The following is a 12,304-nucleotide window of genomic DNA, read 5'->3' as shown; positions in this document are numbered from 1 at the left end:
AACCACCTCCTTCTGTCTATACATTACGTGAGAAGAAGAAACCAATTACCCAGATCACGGACGGGGGGGAGAGGGAGGGCATCTCACGGTATGGATACCTAATGGACTGTGCCAAGCCCACCACACACATCTCCATAAACAACACGAGGCAACAGCAGTTAATCAAGTAAAAGATCCATTTTGTGGCTTCCCCTTCCGCGGCTGCAGTTCAGGTCTACCACTGTGTACCGAGGAGAATGGTGCGTATACCCAGTCTCTATGGTTCGATCCCAAGTGAGATTTCACCTAGCGTTGATCGTCTCTGTTCACTTAATGAATATCCTACTAGTGGCTTGTAAAAAGAGCATTACCAGGAGAGGGATATTACAGGAGAGCCCAACTTTGAACACCTCCCTAAGGAGATGTTTGGGGCACATCCGACCGGCAGGAGGCCAAGGGGAAGACCCAGGACACGTTGGGAAGACTATGTCTCCTGGCTGGGCTGGGAACACCTCGGGATCCCCCGGGAGGAGCTGGACAAAGCGGCTAGGGAGAGGGAAGTCTGGGCTTCCCTGCTTAGGCTGCTGCCCCCGCGACCCGACCTCGGATAAGCGGAAGAAAATGGATAGATGGATGGAATTAGTGATTGTACTGTTTAAAGAAAGATTACTCCCTATAGGTCTATAGTTTTTTTCCTATTTATTTACAAACCCTGTTTCCATATGAGTTGGGAAATTGTGTTAGATGTAAATATAAACGGAATACAATGATTTGCAAATCCTTTTCAACTCATATTCAATTGAATGCACTACAAAGACAATATATTTGATGCTCAAACTCATAAACTTTTTTTTTTTTTTTAAATAATAATTAACTTAGAATTTCATGGCTGCAACACGTGCCAAAGTAGTTGGGAAAGGGCATGTTCACCACTGTGTTACATGGCCTTTCCTTTTAACAACACTCAGTAAACGTTTGGGAACTGAGGAGACACATTTTTTAAGCTTCTCAGGTGAAATTCTTTCCCATTCTTGCTTGATGTACAGCTTAAGTTGTTCAACAGTCCGGGGGTCTCCGTTGTGGAATTTTAGGCTTCATAATGCGCCACACATTTTCAATGGGAGACAGGTCTGGACTACAGGCAGGCCAGTCTAGTACCCGCACTCTTTTACTATGAAGCCACGTTGATGTAACACGTGGCTTGTCATTGTCTTGCTGAAATAAGCAGGGGCGTCCATGGTAACGTTGCTTGGATGGCAACATATGTTGCTCCAAAACCTGTATGTACCTTTCAGCATTAATGAAGCCTTCACAGATGTGTAAGTTACCCATGTCTTGGGCACTAATACACCCCCATACCATCACAGATGCTGGCTTTTCAACTTTGCGCCGGTAAAAATCCGGATGGTTCTTTTCCTCTATGGTCCGGAAGACACGACGTCCACAGTTTCCAAAAACAATTTGAAATGTGGACTCGTCAGACCACAGAACACTTTTCCACTTTGTATCAGTCCGTCTTAGATGAGCTCAGGCCCAGCGAAGCCGACGGCGTTTCTGAATGTTGTTGATGAACGGTTTTCGCCTTGCATAGGAGAGTTTTAACTTGCACTTACAGATGTAGCGACCAACTGTAGTTACTGACAGTGGGTTTCTGAAGTGTTCCTGAGCCCATGTGGTGATATCCTTTACACCCTGATGTCGCTTGTTGATGCAGTACAGCCTGAGGGATCGAAGGTCACAGGCTTAGCTGCTTGCGTGCAGTGATTTCTCCAGATTCTCTGAACCCTTTGATGATATTACGGACCGGAGATGGTGAAATCCCTAAATTCCTTGCAATAGCTGGTTGAGAAAGGTTTTTCTTAAACTGTTCAACAATTTGCTCACGCATTTGTTGACAAAGTGGTGACCCTCGCCCCATCCTTGTTTGTGAATGACTGAGCATTTCATGGAATCTACTTTTATACCCAATCATGGCACCCACCTGTTCCCAATTTTCCTGTTCACCTGTGGGATGTTCCAAATAAGTGTTTGATGAGCATTCCTCAACTTTATCAGTATTTATTGCCACCTTTCCCAACTTCTTTGTCACATGTTGCTGGCATCAAATTCTAAAGTTAATGATTATTTGCAACAACAAAAAAATGTTTATCAGTTTGAACATCAAATATGTTGTCTTTGTAGCCTATTGAACTGAATATGTGTTGAAAATGATTTACAAATCATTGTATTCGTTTATATCTAACACAATTTCCCAACTCATATGGAAACGGGGTTTGTACTTACTATCTGTTTATATTCTTTTATTTTGCATTATTATTATTACTTTGGTTTGTTTTGTTTTTATTTTTTTTGCTTTTTTTCGTTTTGTTTTTGTTTTTTTGATGTTTTTCGTTTTGTTTTTTATCGGCGGGGGCGGGGGGGTGCATGGTTGGGATATAAACAAAAATATATATTTTGACATTTAGGCCTTATGGTTATGGTTGGAGTTTATTTGCAACATTCATACCATTACAATATGATACATTACAATTTCCAGTTTGTCTTTTCAACATGTTGGAAAAAGAGTGGGAAGAAGCATAGCCTATTTCCATTGCATAGCAATTGCTAACACTGTTCACTTCCTGTTCTCAATGTATTCACAATATACTCCTTAAATAATAACATTCATGTGAAGTAAGTTTTATTTTTAAATAGTGAGATGAATTATATTATCAATAAATTCAGGATGTTGATTATGGTTCTTCTTTGTAAACACTTCAACAGCCTCTTAAACTGAATCATTAAAGTAAATGTTTTGATTTCTTTACTTAATCCATTCAATAATTTGATTCCACATACTGATATACTAAAGGTTTTAAATGTTGTACGGGCATACAAATGTTTTAAATACAATTTTTTCTATGAGGCTGTATTCCTCATCTTTTGTTGTACGGGCGCAGCAAGGTTATAAATCTAGCTGATGACTAAACACTCCTTTTGTCTTTTCTCTATTTCTGACATGATCATAAAGTGGCCCACTTGGCGATGACAACTTGGGTGTAAAAATAGACACGTGATAAATACAATACCGTGAATTCCAGACTAACAGCGGCTATTTTTCCCTATGCTTTGTGTCTTATAAAACGGTGCGGCTAATTTATGGATTTTTCTTCACTGACGGCCATAATGCACACAGTTTCCATAAAAGACACTTAAACGGTGTGCTATGGATTGTGCTATGGCGCCATCTGTTGGACGAGTTTACTCCCTGCCGTTGCTCTAATGTCTAAAGTGTTTCCTGCCGTTTAAAGCTTTGAACCGAATGTACAAGTGCTGTTTCATCTCCTAATCATCCATAGCGTTTCTACTCGTATGGATTTTCCATTCATTAATCCAAGCAACGTTTGTAAGTTTTACAACGTAACTAAAACAATTCTTACTTACTAAACCGTCCCGTGTGTGATGTCTGTAGGAGTGTTTTCATGCATATTTGTACATGCTATTATATTGTAATAAAGCTTGCGCCGTTAGCATTAGCTAATTTGCTAACACGTCTACAAGTGTCTGTGTTAGTATTGTTTTCTTACAATGGCATTCTTTTTGTATTGTTTCAGTTGTGTCAACTCACCAAGACGTCACCGTGGAGTTATTGAGTCTGTTAAGCTGATTGGAGAGCTAGCTTTCGCAGCTCGTGGGTCCATGACGAAGACTTCGGTTTTGATCGATCAACCATTTTACTACCGTGTTACAGACACCGTTTGGAAACAATTAAGGGAAGTAAATAAACATTTAGAGAATATATCTGTGTAAATAACTCATTTCACAACGTATATGTCTGTGGCTTATAGTCCAGTGCGTCTAATATATGGAAAAAATATCAAATTTAGTGGGTGCGGCTTATCTACTGGTGAGCTCTATAGTCCTGCAAATACAGCCGATGAAAACTAAAAACAGAAAATATTTTCCCCAACAACGGATGTAATAATGTACTAATTGGTTCATTGTGTCTGAAAGCCACTTGAAGCAACATGGAGTGCACTACCTGAATGAACCAGCAGAGCTGCTGTTGATTCCATCTCTACCAGTTTGTGGTCTAAAGAAAACAAGGACGCCAGCTACTGGAAGTTGAGCTATATACAGTACACAGTTATTTTGATAGTAGGCTAATATAGCTAATATAGACACTTACGTCATGTGTTGCCTTCATTATAACACTCATATAAGGCTTTTAATTTTTTTGCGGCTCCAGACAGATTTTCTTTTTTTTTTGGTCCAATATGGCTCTTTCAACATTTTGGGTTGCCGACCCCTGCTTTAGACAATAGAATTGCATTTCTGTCAAAATATTGGCGTCTTCAAGGTTTAGATTATGTAAGCAAGTGTGGTTGAAGACGATCAATCCATGTTCCAAAGTGTGATTCATATGATCTAAACAATTAACCATTTGACAAGACTAAAAAACTAGCTGTATATTTGTGTCTGTGTCACACAGCAGTACATTTTTAACCATGTTGAATTTAGCCGCTAACAGGAGTGCAATGTTAGCAGAAGACCTTTGACATACAACATAATGATTTACTGTCGAACATGTTCCTGGAGCCCAAACAACTATTGGCACATAACATTTCAATATTACCAATTATATTGAAAAAAATATTCCAAATATGTGTTTAGCACAGGTGGTTATGTCACCGTATTGTGTTAAGTTAAAGTTAAAGTACCAATGATTGTCACGCACACACTAGGTGTGGTGAAATTACTCTCTGCATTTGACCCATACCCTTGATCACACCCTGGGAGGTGAGGAGAGCAGTGAGCAGCAGTGGTGGCCGTGCCCGGGAATCATTTTTGGTGATTTAACCCCCAATTCCAACCCTTGATGCTGATTGCCAAGCAGGGAGGTAATGGGTCCCATTGTTATAGTATTTGGTGTGACTCGGCCGGGGTTTGAACTCACGACCGACCGATCTCAGGGCAGTCACTCTAACCACAAGGCCACTGAGCCGGTATATGTGTATATGTGACATTACATGACAGAATCAGCTTATAGTTGAGGCTTGTCGACAAGTCAATGAAGCGAACGATAAATGAGAATGAACTCGATAAGTTTGCCAACGTGGATGACCGCGTTGCTACCGTCTGCGAGGGGCAGAGCGGTCACTCTTTCCAACGGCTGCAGCCATTTGTGCTACATCACCATGCAATAAATCATCCTCCCTCAATATACAATCTTTGGTCGTGCCCAGCCGGCGAGAACTCCAGACAACAACATCATCCGATACGAAATGTGCCGTCAACATAACGTAAAGATGACATTAAACTGACCTAACTAATGTTGGTTTCACCTGAATTGTTCTGAAACGCCGTCGGTATAATACTGTTGACATGTCAGTCAGGTTCTGTTCACAGAGATCAAGCCTGCCCCACCCTAAACGCGGAACTTGTGCTGTGCGTAGGGCTTCACCATCCGTGGGGTGGAGAGGTGTTTTACGTGAAGAAGCGCGTGTTAAATGTATATTATTGCATGACATGGCGCTTTGTAAGGTGATTAGTACTTGAGTTGCAAAGGGGGTCTTGAGTTCAAAACCATGTCGTAATTGTATTTTTAATAAGATTGTTACGTTTTTGTTTAAATGTTGTTACAATTGTTTCAGCATATTAAATTTGAAAAAATCATCAAAATGTTAAATAATAAAACACGTGAAAGATCTATCGCAATAAAAGCTTTTGTTATTCTGGAAATGGATTGTGTTGCTTAGGATTGTACGGTATACCAGTACTAGTATAGTACCGCGATACTAATGAATCATATTCGGTACTATACCGCCTCTAAAAAGTACTGGTCCCCCACACCCCGTCACATCGTGACATTGCGGGTTTTACGAGCAGACGAGCATGTTCGGCAGCGCACACACACGGAGTACTTACAAGCAGACACAGTGTGTAGACAGAAAAGGGAGAATGGACGCATTTTGTTGTAAAACCTAAAGATAAAGGTGAAGTTATAACACTGAAACACCCTCAGCAAGAGGTGCTTTAAGACATGGCTAGCTAGCTAGCAGCTAACATCCATCCACAGTGTTATAGCTACTTCTAAATCACTAATCCTGGCCTCCATGGCGACAAATAAAGTATGTTTCTTACAAGTATCATTATCACTGCAGGACGAGGAATAGCTAAACATGCTTAACTACACACCGTAGCTCATCGGCGTCACAATGTGAACAAACGCCATGGGTGGATCTACACCTGACTTCCACTGTAATGATACCAAGTACAGGAGTCTATCTAGTCAATACTACTATGTTTACAGCAATATTCTTTAGCATCACAAAATCTTTTTTTTTTTGGATTGATATTATGTTTATAAACTCAGTAAATATGTCCCTGGACACATGAGGACTTTGAATATGACCAATGTATGATCCTGTAACTACTTGGTATCGGATCGGTACCTAAATGTGTGGCATCATCCAAAACTAATGTAAAGTATCAAAGAAGAGAAGAATAAGTGATTATTACATTTTAACAGAAGTGTAGATAGAACATGTTAAAACAGAAAATAAGCAGATATTAACAGTAAATGAACAAGTAGATTAATAGTCAATTTTTACAGTTTGTAGACAAAACAATAGGTAGATAAATGACATATATAGTTACTGCATACGTCAGCAGACTAATTAGGAGTCTTTGTTTGTTTACTTACTACTAAAAGACAAGTTGTCTAATATGTTCACTATTTCATTTAAAAACTAAATTACAATAATAAACATATGATTCATGTACCCTAAGATTTTTTGTTCAAATAAAGACAATAATGACATTTTTGTGGTCCCCTTTATTTATTTTATTTTAAGGTTTTCTCATTGTATCCCATTGGGTTGAGTTTTTTCTTGCCCTGATGTGGGGTCAGAGCCGAGGATGTTGTTGTGGCTTGTGCAGCCCTTTGAGACACTGGTGATTAAGGGCTATATAAATACACTTTGACTGATTGATTGATTTAGAAAAGTATCGAAAAGTATCTAAAATCCATTTTGGTGCCGGTACCAAAATATTGGTATCAGGACAACCCTATTGTTGCTCAAGGTAATCTTATTGATCAGGTGCTGGGATACACATGATTTCAGCCTGTCAAAGCTCCTCGAGGACCAGCGTTGGCGTTAACGCACTTTTTGTGTCTTTTTACGCATTTAAATCAGAAAGCACGTGCTTTTCCATACGTCTGCGCGTCCCTGGGACGCAGAGTTTTTGGTTTTTTTTTAACCGACCCTCCCTTCTCTGGGTCAAAACTCCAGTTTGCTTGTTTTTGGTTTTTTTATCGATTATCCCTTTCTGCCGGTGATTTGTTTTGTTTATTGTGACAGTGTGCTCTTATCACACCGTCACGTCTCTCTCTCTCCCTGGCCAGAAGAGCGAGGACGCACCTGCGCGCTAACCAGCACCCGACCAGACTCCTCCACCTCAAAAACATACTTTGCAGGTAAACAAACGGGGCGAATATGTGCCTTTTGAAGTGTTAATGTGCGAGGAGTGTTCAAAAGAAGTCTCTTGGAGAATTGGCTGACAAGTTAGCCAGTGACATCATCACCGTCATTGTTTACTGAAGCAGAGATGCTGACTGTGCGTTATGATAAACGCGCATGCGTCGTCAGGCTCTGCTTTTTATCGTTAAGACTTATCAGATTGTATTTTTATTATCTACAGCAGTGGTGTCAAAAGTGTGGCCCGGGGTCCATTTGCGGCCCGCAGCTAATGTTTTAAAGGCCGCGGCACATTCTAAAAATACTATTCAAATACACAAAAACATAACAAAAGTGGAATAAAAATAGCTTACAGAGGAAATGTACTTTAGAAAAAGTTGCAATGTTGACTAATAAAACAAAGCTGTTTTTTTCTCCAAAACTGTCATTGCTCAAAACATAATATTGAATCAAAATCAATGTGTTTATGAATTATTGACCTATACAAGGCTCCCATTTCTTCACATCAATTATTTAGCATATTGTGTTTGCCATAAAAATATAGTTTTCTTTGACAAAAAGGGCAGAAAACAAACACCATAAAAAAAAAATGTACAGATAGATCTGAAGTTGATCAATGTTTATAACTGAATAAATTGACATATACATAAAAAATGTTGTATTTTGTATTTTTTTTTTTATGAATGAAGTAAAGTTTATGACAACCTTTTTCCAAAACACAATATAGAATGTGAGATATAACAGGATAATGCATACATGTATCATTTGTTTTCAAAAGGCTTACAAAAAAGTGGGACCCCAAAAATTTACATTTTTATGACTTGATGGGGTCCCATCTTGAAATTTCCTAGCGCCAACACTGAGGACCACCGACTTTTGACCTTGGTATTTGTCAACTCTGAGTAGTTACGGCCCTGACTGAGTGGGGTAAAAATAAATATATATACACGGCGTATAAAAATGGGAGCCAATACCTCCCTGCTTGGCACTCAGCAACAAGGGTTAGAATTGGGGGTTAAATCACCAAAAATGATTCCCAGGCGCGGCCACCGCTGATGCTCACTGCTCCCCTCGTCTCCCAGGGGGTGATCGAGGGTGATGGGTCAAATGCAGAAAATAATTTTGCCACACCTAGTGTGTGTGTGACAATCATGGGTACTTTAACTTTAACTTATATGTAGGGCTGGGCGATATATGGAATATACTCGATATATCGCGGGTTTGTCTCTGTGCGATACAGAAAATGACAATATATCGTGATATTGGAGTATACGTTCTCACGCAGTGGCTTTTAGCTGCAAGCATTACACTACAGGCGTTTCTCACTCTTTCTTGTCTCTCCTTCTCACAGAGACATAAAACAAGCGCACCTTATTACATACGTCACATACTGTCGCGCGTCCAACGTCATACGCCCTCGCCGAGCAGAGAGGTAGCGGTATGGGTAACGTTAGCTGTGATGCTAGCAGTGCGAGTGGTAATACGAGGGAAGGTGCGAATCTGGTAACAAATGAAGGAAGAAGAATTCATTCCCAAGAAAAACAACACAGGGTCCATCGTCTGGCGGTGGTTTGGCTTCAGGAGAAGCGGTGGTTTGGCAGGGGATACAGGACAACAAAATGCCGTACAAACAGATTTAAGAACACCTTTTACCCAAGAGCAATAGTGTCGCTGAACACAAGGCATAAAAAAGAATGACCGTGCATGTGAGCTGTGTGCTTGGTATTTTTATATATTTTATGTATTTTTATCTAGAGTACCATGTTGTTATGTTTTTATGTGTTATTATGAATTTGCACTAAATTAGTTTGCTAGCAATTTCTCTGTACAATGACAATAAAGATATATTCTATTCTATTCTAAAAAATACACTTTAATTTTAGTGTTGTTTTGATATGTCATCTTAGTGACATCATGCACAAAAGTGCACTTTATTTGTTTTAAACTATTGTAGTGGCGTTCTGTCCAAAAAGTGCACTTTTAATTTAGTGCTGTTTTGATATGTCATCTTAGTGACATCATGCACAAAGTGCACATTATTTGATTTAAACTATTGTGGTGATGTTCTGTACAAAATGTGCACTTTAATTCAGTGTTGTTTTGATATGTCATCTTAGTGACATCATGCACAAAAGTGCACTTTATTTGCTTTAAACTATTGTAGTTGCGTTCTGTACAAAAAGTGCACTTTAATTTAGTGTTGTTTTGATATGTCATCTTAGTGACATCATGCACAAAAGTGCACTTTATTTGTTTTAACTATTGTAGTGGCGTTCTGTACAAAATATGCACTTTAATTCAGTGTTGTGTTGATACATCATCTTAGTGACATCATGCACAAAAGTACACTTAATTTGTTTTAAACTATTGTAGTGGCGTTCTGCACAAAAAGTTAACTTTATTTGTTTTAAACTATTGTAGTGGCGTCCTGTACAAAAAGTGCACTTTAATTTAGTGTTGTTTTGATATGTCATCTTAGTGACATCATGCACAAAAGTGCATGATGTCACAATAGCTTGTTTTGAAATGTCTCTGACAATCTTGCACTTTCTGTTTTGGAAATGACATGAATGTTTGTGCCACTGCTTAATAACTGTTTCATAAATACAGTTTTAGTTGTGAAAGTTTAAAATGAGCATATATTAATGCAGTATGAACAAGAATGTTTTGATGTATACACATAGAATCATCATACTGCTGTGATTATATGCATCAAGTGTTCATTCAAGGCTAAGGCAAAATATCCAGATATATATGGTGTATCGTGACATGGCCTAAAAATATTGAGATATTAATAAAAGATGATGAAAATGACTTACCTGGGGTTTGAGCATGCCCTCGAACAGTGGCCGAGACGTGAACGCGGTCCTCCGTCTATCCCGAGATGTCGACGCTGTCCCGCGGAAGAGAAAGAGGCATGTGGCACGTCAGTGAAGGGGGCCTTCACCCTCGGACCTTGCAGCCATTGCACTTTACGGCAGTGTTTTTCAACCTTTTTTGAGCCAAGGCACATTTTTAGTGTTGAAAAAATCCGGAGGCACACCACCAGCAGAAATTATTAAAAAACAAAACTCAGTTGACAGTAAAAAGTCGTCGTTGCAATTGTTGGATATGAATTTAAAGCATAACCAACCATGCATCAATATAGCTCTTGTCTCAAAGTAGGTGTACTGTAACGACATGACTTATTTAGAGTTTTTTGCTGTTTTCCTGTGTGTAGTGTTTTAGTTCTTGTCTTGCGCTCCTATTTTGGTGGCTTTTCTCTCTCTTTTTTTTGGTATTTTCCTGTAGCAGTTTCATGTCTTCTTTAAAGCGATATTTCCCGCATCTACTTTGTTTTAGCAATCAAGAATATTTCAGTTTTTTGTATCCGTCTTTGTGGGGACATTGTTGATTGTCATGTCATGGTCGGATGTACATTGCCTTTGCTCCACAGTAAGTCTTTGCTGTCGTCCAGCATTCTGTTTTTGTTTACTTTGTAGCCAGTTCAGTTTTAGTTTGGTTCTGCATAGCCTTCCCTAAGCTTCAATGCCTTTTCTTAGGGGCACTCACCTTTTGTTTATTTTTGGTTTAAGCATTAGACAGCTTTTTACCTGCACACTACCTCCCGTTGTTTCCGACATCTACAAAGCAATTAGCTACAGGCCGCCACCTACTGATATGGAAGAGTATTACACGGTTCTCTAGACAACACTACACTCAACAACACATTTGTAGACTATAATTACTGGTTTGCAAAAAATATTTTTAACCCAAATAGGTGAAATTAGATAACCTCCCACGGCACACCAGACTGTATCTCACGGTACACTAGGTGGTTGAAAAACACTGCTTTACGCAACTCAACTATGTTCAACACCAGCATAACAAACGCCACATGAATGGTCCCGCAGCCTCTAAAATGTCACCTTCAGCTGCCCGGGTAAAGGAGACAAGTTTGGAGTCAAGTCAGCAGTCTGGTGCGAGAAGTCAACTATTGACTTTATTGTTGTGCAATGCGACTTCCATACCTTAACTCAACTTTCCCCCCCTTTAAGACCCAAGTTGCTGTTAATCCTCTTTAGTCGCCGCACCGCGGGCGTTTCGACGCTAGACGTGCCGCTAATCTCTCCGACATGAGCGGAGCCGCGAGGAGACTTGTCCGCCCTGGCAGACGTCGGCGCGGGTAGGAGCTAACTAACGCTAGCCCACTTAGCTGGCTGCTTTAAAACCCCGCAACTTCGGCCAGCTACTGAAGCCAGGACGACGGCCGAGCGAGTCGGACCGAGTCGCCACCAGAGCCCCCAGACGCCCAAATAGTGTACACGTAAATAACACCTACTGTAGCACGACGACATATATCCCTGGCTCTTCAGTGGGCGAATAGATGGCCATTACTTTTTGTTATGCACCGCCTCCTCCTCCGAGCTTCAACGGGGGGGAGGAGGGCTCGTGCCCCCGCCCACGAGATCCCTCTCAGCCAATCACACGAGTGTACGGCGGATCCGCCCCGATCTGGTTGGTGACACTACGGAATAGCCGCGCCCTCATTGGTCGGCTTCGGTGTCTGCAAAGACAACGCCCCGCCCATTGAAACAGGGGTGTGTCGTGACGTCAGAGGTAACGAAGAGGTAAACAACTTTGACCGCGTGAGCTTTAAAGCGACAACGCTTTTTTGCCTCCAATCGGCGATTCGGCGGGGATGACCGGGGAGTGGAGACATCAGATTACCGACATTCCAGCGTGGAGTCTCGCGTGTCTTTGTTCGTAAGACGACGGGCGTCGACACCAGTGTACGGCGTGCGCGTGCCCGCCCTGTTTGGTTCCGCGCGCCCGGGACGCCGCGTTGTTTGTTTGACATCTTTCCGAACGTGTGCGGTCAGGCG

General features: G+C 40.7%; 1 protein-coding gene across 2 annotated transcripts in view; it reads right to left on the bottom strand.

Moving 5' to 3' along the window:
- LOC133622753 (vitamin D3 receptor B) overlaps window positions 1–11,847 on the bottom strand; it is a 95,746-nt gene extending 83,899 nt beyond the window's left edge. The window contains exons 1-2 of one of the 2 annotated variants that reach the window (XM_061985688.1): window positions 11,761–11,847; window positions 10,259–10,332 (exon numbers count right to left, since the gene is read on the bottom strand). The gene's annotated coding sequence lies outside the window, so the exon portion shown is untranslated. The other variant, XM_061985689.1, reaches the window with a different exon arrangement.
- Between the last annotated feature and the right edge of the window lie 457 nt (window positions 11,848–12,304).

Source organism: Nerophis lumbriciformis, linkage group LG23 (assembly GCF_033978685.3).
Source record: "Nerophis lumbriciformis linkage group LG23, RoL_Nlum_v2.1, whole genome shotgun sequence".
In the NCBI taxonomy this organism is placed as follows: Eukaryota; Metazoa; Chordata; class Actinopteri; order Syngnathiformes; family Syngnathidae; genus Nerophis; species Nerophis lumbriciformis.
Note: the sequence above shows the minus strand (reverse complement) of the source record. Positions and strands in the feature narration are given on the sequence as shown.